This window comes from Asterias amurensis, chromosome 6, assembly GCF_032118995.1.
Source record: "Asterias amurensis chromosome 6, ASM3211899v1".
Lineage (NCBI taxonomy): Eukaryota > Metazoa > Echinodermata > Asteroidea > Forcipulatida > Asteriidae > Asterias > Asterias amurensis.
In genome coordinates this window covers 26,097,222-26,109,187 of record NC_092653.1, presented here as the reverse complement: position 1 = coordinate 26,109,187, position 11,966 = coordinate 26,097,222, and the positions used below count along the sequence as shown (strand labels likewise).

At 36.7% G+C, this 11,966-nt stretch overlaps 1 long non-coding RNA gene across 1 annotated transcript; it reads left to right on the top strand.

Annotated features, from left to right (window-relative positions):
- Nucleotides 1-6,962: 6,962 nt before the first annotated feature.
- On the top strand, nucleotides 6,963-11,631 carry LOC139937961 (uncharacterized). Its single transcript, XR_011786105.1, has 6 exons — nucleotides 6,963-7,066; nucleotides 7,495-7,569; nucleotides 8,547-8,608; nucleotides 9,291-9,342; nucleotides 10,465-10,560; nucleotides 11,363-11,631. It is a non-coding gene; the product is annotated as an uncharacterized lncRNA (long non-coding RNA).
- The last annotated feature ends 335 nt before the right edge of the window (nucleotides 11,632-11,966 follow it).

Sequence of the window (11,966 nt, the reverse complement as noted above, 5' to 3'; positions counted from 1 at the left end):
ATTCAATAATATTGTTTTTATATAAATAAATAAAAGTAATAAATAAATAATCAACTGTCGTCGGGCGTCATGTAACTTGAACTTTAATAGTAGATCTTTGACCTAGTTTTTAGCTAACTTTTGTGTTACGAAGAAAAAAATCTTGCTAATCACAGAAAAGGTTACTGTTTTGACTGGTGCCCCACTAAATTTTTGCTTAGCAAATAAATTTGTGTCATTTGTTTGTATTTTTTTCTGCTTTTCAGATTTATGATATCAGTCCCATGTTTCGATGGTATGTCGAACACGTGTAAAACAAAAACAACAACATTGGTTGATCATTTCCCTGACTTCTCAGATGCTAATACAACTTACAAAAGGCTGTACAGAAAGTGTACAGACTACTTGGTAGGGACAGAGAAGTGTTTGGTCACCCACGTGGGGAAGGGTATCCTTCCATAATAATAATGGGGATCAATGGCAGGGAAGAGTCGGGTTCAACGGGGTGAAAAGAAACTGACGAAATTACCCGAAAACGAATTGGGAAATTGGCAGATAGCGACTATAAAGATTGATCTGTTAAAAAAGTAATTATATGTAAAGAGCGAAGAAAACAGTCTTGGAAAAAGAAAAGTTATTTGGGATATTGAAACCATACAAATAGTATAATCCAATTGATAAAGTTTTAATTTCTCACTACGTGTCTATCAAAACAGGTGTTATACCTACTTCTCAGCGGATGGTGGTATTGATCAATTTCTAAATTCTCCATACCTTAAGACAACAAATCTCAGTTCTATTATTCTGTGTCTTCTATTTTCTTCTAGGGTCATTGTTCACTTAATTATCAGTCAATAATAATCTCACAATGTAAACACTGGTTTATAATTAAACGAGTTTACCCCATGCAAGAAGACGTACCCAATCACCCCTTTTAAAATAAATAGTTTCATCCCTTGCAAGGCCCGCCCATTTAGTACCTTATATGGTCACAAAAGTTGGGCAAGAAAATTCTAGAAGGTCCGGCTTTGTTATGCAAATATCAAAGCTGGTTACTGATTGGCTAGGGGCTGGACGGAGGACGCCGGCTGGGGTCGTAGGTGAAAATCTGCATGATTTGCACATTTCGAAGAAAAAAAATACGACTTTGAAAAGTTTCCGTGTCTTTTATCTCAAAGAAATTCAGCTTTTCACAAGATTTCCGAGTTCAAACTACTACAAAAGTGTAATGGTGAGTTGAGATTTTTTTTGTCTTGAAAATAAAAGTGCTGCAAAGAATTTTCATTCGCAGAGTTTGAAGAAATGTTGGATTTTACAACACAACCCGCAGGCCAAAAAGTAAAATAAAAAAAAAACATTATTCGGTGCGCAGACGACATTGTTGAAATGTGCAGGTTAGAATTACCGAATATGTCGTCCGAAACTTCTCCAAATTGAAACGTATTATGCACGACTAAAATTCTTTTAAAAGCATGCCCAAGTGCTACGGGCCCTTAGAAAAGAAGGACTGTGTTCCGCTTGTGTGAGTTTGCTATATAGTCTTTGTTTTAAAAACTTTTGGAGGCCGAGTTTTGAAAACTTACTTTTTGCACAATCGTCCATGACAACCAGTCCAAAGCGAGTTTGTTCTGAAACTGAGCCTAAAATTCATAAAGCCGGTTAGCAGAAAATTCTTTGCTAAACAAATAGTTGGTGTAGCACCATGCCAGTCGCAACAATATAAACTTTATGGAAAAGTAGCTGGTATTCCTGTTCCTGCTAAGCAAGATTTGTTTGTGCTTAGCAAGTTTTTGTACTCACCCAGCAATGACCAGACTTTATTAAATTTGGCCCTGGTGTCTGAATAAGAACAATATTGTACTGAAATTGTTAAAATAATTGGACACTAATATTGTCATAACGATTTAGCTCTTTATATCTTACAAACATAATATTTAAATTTAAAACACATTTCCAGAAGAAGTTGAAGTATTTCAATGGAGCTGTGGCCTGTGCCGCCTATGTGGACCCATTTTCAAAGCCTAGCACAGAAAAGTATTGCTAAACAGAAACAAGTTATCAGCCACTCCATGACAAGTTAACATTGTTTTGACTGGTGCCCATCTCATATTTTGCTTAGCAAAGAAATTTGTCAAGTAGTTCTTTTTGCTTGACAACTTGACAACTTTATTAAATTTGGCCCAACTTGATAAAGCCTGTCAGTGTAAGCTTAACAATTTGCTATATGTACAGAAAAATCATGCCTGACAGAAACTGGTTACTTTAGCCAACATTCCATAAATGTTTTTTTTTTTGCTGCAATTCTCCGAGTTCAGACAGCTTTATTAAACTTTAACAAGTATAATTGAAATTTGTGTTTTCCCTTAAAAAGTTAATTTATGTACATGATGCATAAAAACAAATCAAAATAAATATATGTGACGTTGATTGTCAATAATTGCCAATGTTTTCGAAAAACAGTAATTATTACTTTATCTTTTTTCTTTTTACCACCAATTCGAGCCCATGCTGGGAGGTGTCAACAAGGTGAAGATGCCTAAAAACATGTCATGATTATACTCGGTCAGTCTGTGTCAATAAACAAAAATTCAAATTGTTACACTTTTTAAATCCCACAGTTGACACCCTATGTTGGTAAAATTCACTGCATGTTGTGATTTCCTCTTTAACGTTGCCACAAACACTGAGATTTCCAAATTTTTACATGGTATGTAAAGTGCGGGCAGCGTATTTTTTTTTCCTAGGACGAACGTGGGCAATTAACATAAAATGGGCGTGTTTTTGCCCCAAAAACACTCTCGCGCATGCACAAGCTTTAGTGATGACCGCAAGGGACCTTTGGCCACTGGTGGTGGTATGTGGAAATAAAATAGTTGTGGTAAATAAATGGGGACCACACAACCTGCCTTTCTTCTACTATCGCTTCACACAATGGTGTACAGGTTGTGATAAACCAGTCTGGCTCCTATTTCTTCCTCCATCGTCCAACCATGGAGATTTACCATCCATGGTCTATTTTCATAATTGCCCTCCCTCCCCCTCCCAACCATATCCAAACATATTTTATCGGGCAATCAAGACTTGGCAATGAAAGCAAGCGTGATGCATTTTATGGACAAAAGGTAGAGTTACAAATACGCAGTTTTACATGGTACATGGTACTAAATATACATGTACATTGTACATGTAACATGTGTACGTGTATGCATGTATTTGTACATGTTTAATATGCGTGAGTGTATTTCCACAACTATTATTACGTCGAAGTACGCATGTGCATGGGAAAATGTATAGTTAACTACGCCCATTTATGTAAATTGCCCCTGTTTGTCCTAGGAAAAAAAAATACGCGTGCAGACATGGGGTAAAAAACAACTACTCGCTGCCTTTTTAGGTTTCACAAAGGGACAAAATGTTTGACCGAGATAAATTTTCAATAAACAGACACTCATCGTTTACGAATTTGTTTGTACTCCCCGCGCAGTTTTCACAAAGTTTGACAGTGTTCAACAGTTAATTACTCAACTCTTAAGTGCACAAGGCTGTCGCTAGGGCCCACCAAAAACACGTTCAAATTGGCCTGTGAGAATCGATAAAACTACAACCCACGTATATACTGCCCTTATTCAGTTGTTTATAACCATTGTTGATCAATTTTGTTTAATGTGATAATCAATAGGGGGCATTATTGACAAATATCAAGAAAAACATGGTTGAATGTGTTTTGGGTTAAATTGTGTGATTTTGCACTGAAAAGCGACCAATATCTCAACATGGCGTCTCCTTTTGGACCAGAAGAAGCACAGGAATACCTTTTAATTATCACAAAATGATTCTGATTGAAAAGACGAATTAAGTGATGGGATGGTAAATGATGGTTACCATATGTCCAATGACACTCACATGAATCGCGGTGGAGGCATTCTAGTCCAGCCAGAACCTGCTACCATGGATTTGTTGACAAAACTGCAGTATAATCCATTGCCAAGGTTATTATTATTATAAAAACGTTGCTTAAAGCCATTGGACCCTTTCGGTACAGATAAAAAATTTTTTTTTTACACATTTACAAATAATTTACAGGGTTTACAGAAGGTAATGGTGAAAGACTTCTCTTGAAATATTAGTCCATGAAATGCTGTACTTTTTGAGAAAACGGTAAAACAATATAAGTTCTCGTTAACGAGAATTACGGAGTTGTTATAAACACATGTCATGACACGGCGAAACGCGCGAAAACAGGAGTGGGTTTTCCCGTTATTTTCTCCCGACTCCGATGTCCGATTGAGCCTAAATTTCCACAGGATTGTTATTTTATATATAAGTTGTGATACACGAAGTGTGGGACTTGGACAATACTGTTTACCGAAAGTGTATAATGGCTTTAATTTATATATACTTTGTTCATATTCTCAAATGTTATCTTCTTGGCTAAAAATAATTTCACTGGTTCAGATCTGTATCTTAAAGCAATCGCACAACATCGGAAAACAGTATTGTCCAAAGTCCCACACTTCGTGTATCACAATTTATATATAAAATTTAGCCTCAATTGGATCGGGAGAAAATAAAGGGAAAACCAACCCTTGTTTCCACACGTTTCGCTGTGTCGTGACATTTTTTTTAAATAAATCTGCTATTCTCGATATATCAAGAATTTGATAATTGGGAAATTGTTTTAATATTTTCTCTAAAAGTAAAGCATTTCATGGAATAATATTTCAAGAGGAGTCGTTCACCATTATCTTCTGTAAACCCTGTAAGTTGTTTGTAAATCTGTGAACTTTTAATTCTTGTTCTGATCAGAAAGTGTCCAATGGCTTTAACCAGCTTGGCCCACAGCACCAAGAACCATAAATGAGTTGCATTGTTCGTTTTAATTTGTGGGCTTAAAAGATAATATATTTCATAAGCACATTACTCATTGAAGTTAAATGTTTCTCAAAATACTTTGAACTATCCAAAGTTGCTTTCTACATAGGCTTCTAACCAAAGATTATTTACCAAACATATGCCTTCCCTTTTAATCACCTCAGCTGTAGTCAAAATTAAAAGGCAGGTTATACTTTTTGTAACTGTCAAGGAAAGTATCCTCAATTACTGTATCCCAACATATGGCTCAAAATAGAATGCTCCAGGGATCACCTTGATCACCATTCCTCGATTGCTTGCTAAGCGCCAAATTTCTGCACTAGCTGTGTAAGCAAAGATGCCTAGTAACCTGGAGTACCTACATGCACAAGCCAACAGTCCCTGCTAAGCAGGTCGTTAAATTCACTTGATGAATTTCCCGCTTCCGTAACATATTCTTTGCTTACGGTAAGCAGAGCCATGAAATTGGGCCCTGTTTTATTAATTGTACAAAATTACTTTTTTGGTGCTACGATAAGTATGAGAAGTATTACTTTTTAACAATAAGGTGTGTTTGTTTCCTTTGCCTATACAGCTCCAGTCTCCAAAACATCTACATTTCAACAAGGCTGAGACCCAATCATCAAACAGTCTGACCATAGAAACTACTTTCTCTGTAAACAGGTAAATTGAAACCCTTACAGTCTCATTTCCTTCTTCAGTATCCAAAGTGAAAGATTTAGAAGGACTTGGGCCAGTTGCTCATTAGGCCTACAAGATCTCTTTCCAAAGAACATAATACTTTTTAAAGGCAGTGGACACTTTTGGTAATAGACCGATCCATTACGCCCCGCCTCCTTACAAGTTGACCAATCACAGCCGCAAAACCCGATCACCGTTAGTGCAAAGATCACCAAACAGTTCAAATGATGATCAGATTTTGCGGTTGAGATTGGTCAATAATAATTGGGCCTGGCTTAATGGATCGGTGTATTGACAAAGACTAACCTTCATAGTTAGTGTATCTCAACATATGCATAAAAAACTAACCTGTGAAAATTTGAGCTCAATTGGTCATCAAAGTTGCGAGATGAAAGAAGAAAAAACCTTGTCACACAAAATTGTGTGCGTTTAGATGGTTGATTTCAAGACCTCAAGTTCTAAATCTGAGGTCTCAAAATCAAATTTGTGGAAAATTACTTAGTACTCGAAAACTAAGGCACTTCAGACAGAGCCTTTTTCTCACGATGTTTTATGCCATCAACCTCTCCCCATAACTCGTCACCAAGAAACATTTATGCTAATAATCATTTTGAGTAATTACCAATAGTGTACACTGCCTTTAACAATAACAATAAGGTGTATTTGTTTTCTTTGCCTACTGCTCCAGTCTCCAAAACATCTACATGTCAACGAGGCTGAGACCCAATCATCGAACAGTCTGACCATAGAAACTACTTTCTCTGTAAACAGGTAAATTGAAACCCTTACAGTCTCAATTCCTTCTTCAGTATCCAAAGTGAATGATTCAGAAGGACTTGGGCCAGTTGCTCATCAGGCCTACAAGATCTCTTTCAAAAGAACATAATACTTTTTAGCAATAACAATAAGGTGTATTAGTTTCCTTTGCCTACAGCTCCAGTCTCCAAAACTTCTAAATGTCAACAAGGCTGAGACCCAATCATCGAACAATCTGACCATAGAAACTACTTTTTTGTTTGTAAATAGGTAAATTGAAACCCTTACAATCTCAATTCCTTCTTCAGTATCCAGAGTGAAGGATTCAGAATGACTTGGGCCAGTTGCTCATTAGGCCTACAAGGTCTCTTTCAAAAGCACATACTACTTTTTATGAATAAGGTGTGTTTGTTTCCTTTGTCTATAGCTCCAGTCTCCAAAACATCTACATTTCAACAAGGCCGAGACCCAATCATCGAACAGTCTGACCATAGAAACTACTTTCTCTGTAAACAGGTATATTGAAACCCTTACAGTCTCAATTCCTTCTTCAGAATCCAATGTGAATGATTCTGAAGGACTTGGGCCAACAGCTCAAATGCCAGTTGCTCATTTAGGCCTACAACGCCTCTTTCAAAAGCACATACTACTTTTTATGGATAAGGTGTGTTTGTTTTCTTTGCCTATAGCTCCAGCCTCCAAAACATCTACATGTCAACAAGGCTGAGACCCAATCATCGAACAGTCTGACCATAGAAACTACTTTCTCTGTAAACAGGTAAATTGAAACCCTTACAGTCTCAATTCCTTCTTCAGTATCCAAAGTGAATGATTCAGAAGGACTTGGGCCAGTTGCTCATCAGGCCTATAAGATCTCTTTCAAAAGAACATAATACTTTTTAGCAATAACAATAAGGTGTATTAGTTTCCTTTGCCTACAGCTCCAGTCTCCAAAACTTCTAAACGTCAACAAGGCTGAGACCCAATCATCGAACAATCTGACCATAGGAACTACTTTTTTGTTTGCAAATAGGTAAATTGTAACCCTTACAGTCTCAATTCCTTCTTCAGTATCCAGAGTGAAGGATTCAGAAGGACTTGGGCCAGTAGGCTCAAATGACAGTTGCTCATTAGGCCTACAAGGTCTCTTTCCAAAGCACATACTACTTTTTAACAATTAGTTGTGTTTGTCTCCTTTGCCTACAGCTCCAGTCTCCAAAACCTCTACATGTCAACAAAGCTGAAACCCAATCATAGGAACTATACTTTCTCTGTAAACAGGTAAATTCAAACCCTTACAGTCTCAATTCCTTCAGTATCCAAAGTGAAGGATTTATAAGGACTGGGGTAGGACCCAAAACCTCATTACAGGTTCTCAAACTCTAATCTGATAAAGTATTTGGTATGGAGTGACATAGAAGAGGATATAGAAGGATAGAGGGTACATGCTGGCGAAGATTCCTACTGAAATACTGCTCATTTTGCATCATTTCCACCTTGGAATGACAACTCTTAATTACATTAAAACCCCATCTGTAGGGGAGGGGGGCACATGGTGCACTCCACCATATTTGTTAATAGGTTTTTATTGCTACATCTTACCACCAACAAACTTTCTGATCTTACCCAACAAAGTATCCAGGTTCATATTGTGGACAAAATAGTAGTTATTGTGGTATTTTACTGCAAACTCTCCACCCATTTTACTTTCTTTGGGTCTTTCCCAAGAAAGTGGCAGTGGAGTGTTAACCTGTTATATCCATTGTGGGAATATGATGGCCACCATATGCAACATCATCTTGGTTTTGTTTTCAGTCTGTACCTTTGGGTGTCTCCATTTTTTAAGAGAATTGAAGTGAAAACCCCCAAACAAAGTTTGTTATCAATTTCTGTTTTATATAGTTCCCCAAACAGTGGGAAAATAAAAAGGGGGTCACCACAGTGCTCCCCTTCCCTGTTATTCTGACAAAAGCCCAGTCCTGATAGGGTTAAGTGAAACTTGTTTGAGGGAAGTATCAATTTGACCAAGATCAAGCAAATAAATTTAAAAAACTAAATTAAAGTTAAAAGGTTGGTTGTATGTAACTCATAATAAAGTTCTACCAACACCAACACTCAAGAATTTCTTTTCAGTAAGTTTGATTTCTGTAAGATTTTGTTATACAAGTTCTAAAGTGAAAGCAATTTATTTGAAAGTATTGAATGATTTGTAATGTAAACATTAATTTTGCAAAGTCTACTGTTTGTTTTTGTTACAGCAAGGCTTGCCATCTTCAAAGATGTCTACACTTCAACAAGAAGATGGGCTGTGATTAAATGGGTACGTTCCCTTGGATTGGTGTATGAAAAGCATTTGCTATGAAATGAATATTGTTGGAACAATGCTTTGGCGTGCCATGTTAGTTCACAACGTAAAAGGAAAGCCCTGTAATTTCGAGGCATATTATTTTGCGTTACGTTATTCTACTCTTAAAATATATTTCAAACCATGATAAGCATTTCATAACACAAGGTTTCAAGCCCTTTTCGTGGACCAACTCGCCCGGTCCAAGGCAGGGTGTCCCTTAAAGGAATTGCTCTCTCTAGTAAAAGGTTAGTTTCTAAAAAGCAAATTAGTATTATCAGTTAGGCCTGATTAGACAATTAAGCAATTGTACATGATGCAAACCATGTATGTTTTTTTTTTTAATTGTTCGGTTGAACAAAGACAAATTACAAGATTTGAACCAACAGCCTCCAGGTTAATGTATTTTGATCTTACGACAAACCCTGCACCATTGAAAATGTCAATCTTAAAGTGGAAACAAAAATTGAGATGAAAAAAACCTGAAAGACCCTAAAACTTATGAATACCAAATTGTAAACAATGTGGCAAACTGACTGGGTACAATTTCAATCTCCTCTTTAGGAGATTCTCCTCGACTGTTTTCTTGTATAAAATTACTTTGTGGGACCGCTAGATGTTTTTAACAAAAAGGTGCGTTTTGTTTGCCTGCCTGCAGCTCCAGTCTCATCATACAGCCTGGCATCAAGAACAACATTCTCTGTAAACAGGTAAATTTTTACCCTTACAATCCCAATTCCTTCAGTATCCAAAATGAAGGATCCCCCAATTCCTTCAGTATCCAAAATGAAGGATTCAGAAGGACTTGGGCCAGTAGGCTCAATAATCTTTGTCTCGCACTGCTAATGAGCAAATGGGATGATTCATGAGAGAGGTGAAATCCACTGCATGTAGTGTCATAGATCAGGGCCCAATATCTTAAAGTCTGTGAGCAGAAAAAGTCTTACTTGAGACTGGCTACCAGCCAGAATTCTGTAAAATTTACATTGTAGCAACTGATGCCCCGCTCATTTATTGCTTAGCAAAGTTGCTAAGCAGTGTTTTGTTGTTGAACTGCTTTATGAAATTGAGATGCATGCAGGGTGTTTCTTGGTCACCCTCCTGGCCCACTCAATTCCATTTTACTACACACCCACACAAAGGCCACACCTAGTTCCAGACATTCTTAGCTATTCTAACCTTTTGGGCTAATGTATTCTAACAAAAATATATGCATGTGCATTAACAAAATATTATTCACACACTATTTGAATAGTTGTAGACAAATCTGTACGAAACTTGTGGAAAGTGCACACATGGTTAATAACCCAGTTATACATTTTGTGATAGTTTAGCCAGCCCCCCAAAATAACAACAAATGTCTGGAGTACATAACATATATTGGGTTTTTTCAGCCTAAAGCTGTTTGCTCCACTTAACAGTAAATCACATTGATAAATCACATTGATGAGGCACCGGGGTTTACTAAATTACTCCATTATACATATTTTAATTCAAATTTGAAGATATTTAATAACAGTTTTCCTTACATTTTTTAATCAAGACATATTAATATTGGTAAGGATCCAGCAGTTCTTTTACAATCTTTTGAAAGGGTGAAAAGCAGAGATCGTTTTAAACTAATAAAGGTTCTGCGCCCTCCTCATTATTAATCAAGGTTGTATTGTTTCCAGAAAAATTGAGAGTAAGCACAAAATACCGTTGTTTTATTTTTATTTTTTTCTAGATTGTAAAAAAAACCTTTTAGTGGTGATACAATGAAACAACTGTCAGATTTTTATTAGTTTTTTTTTTTAACAAAACATGTTTTTGTTTCATTTTCCTGCCTGCAGCTCCAGTCTCCAAAAGTTCAACATGTCAACATAAATGTCTGAGACCCACTTATCATCGTACATCTTGGCATAAAGAACTACCTTCTCTGTAAACAGGTTAATTGAAACCCTACAATCCCAATACTCTCTCCAGTGTCCAAAGTGTAGAATTAAGGACTTGGGCCAGTAGGGTCTCATTCCAATCTTATAAAGTACAACCAATTTATGGAGTGACATATAAGAAGAGGATATGAAAACGTTGATGCCACATGCTGGCTAAATACTCCTATTGCTCTTTTCCCAAAAAGAAAATAATCCCCACTACCAAAATATATTGTGTCTTGCTTTTTCTTGCTGCATCTTACCACCACCACATTTGTTTACTTTAAGCAATACCTATCTACTGTAATAATTGTTAAAAAAATAGTTCTTATCATGATCAGCTGCCAGCATGGCAAGCATTTGCTTGACCTTGGGACAATTGATTAAAATAAAACAAATGATTTTAGGGTCTTTTACTACAAACTTTCAACGTGTTTTTCCAAAGAAAGTGGCAGTGCTAGTCACCTGGGGTGGATTTCACGAAGAGTTAAAACTAGTCTTATCTCAAGTAAGGACAAGTTGTAAAACGTACAATTGTGGCAAGTTTCATAAAAATAACTCTAGAACTTTGGAAAATACAAAGGGCCACTATGTGCCACATTTCTCTGTAAGTCTGAAACTTGTTCGAGGGAAAATATCAATTTGATCCAAATCAAGACATTCAACACTGAAAATAACCTGGATCCGCATAAGGTTCTTGGAGTAGTTTTTTTTAACTGTTGGTGATCTGCAAGTATTTTTGATAAAAATTCTAAAGTGAAAGCAATTCAATTGAAAGTAATTAATTATTTTACATCTACTATTTGTTTTGTTACAGGAAGGCTTTCGATGTTCCACATGGCAAGATACACTTCAATGTTATTTGAGCAGTCCTAGTGTTACTTTTTTTCTTGTGCTTAAGGAAATCAGTTTTGTTAATTAATTTTAAACACCTCTCTGCTTCCTTTCTTGAGATTTATATTTTCGCTTGCAATTTGTATGAGTTTGTTGATGTGTTCCTGTTTGTGTGCATGCTTAAATTGTTTTTGTTTGTGAATGCGAATTCTTGCCGCTCGAAGCGTATTTCCGCCGCCCCAAAATCGAATGTGGTGGTTGGTATACCCATGGAGCTATAGCTCCATGGGTATACCTAAGCTGCAGAATCGCGGCGCATCGGGGCATTCTGCTAAGGTCACCACGATGCATGAGTTCATCGGTATCTGCTTCAGCCTAAACCTAGACCTCTACTCCTGTTGTCAATGTGGAGCCTTCATTGGACAGCAACGATCTGTCACTTCTGGAATTGGTGAGTTTCTGCTTTCAATTTTGATTAAGAAACTGCACTCTCTAGTAAAAGGAAAATTCCTTAAAAGCAAATTCGTCAAGACCTGAAGTATATTTTACATAAAATCGAAATGGCAAGCAAATTGCAAGTTACCATT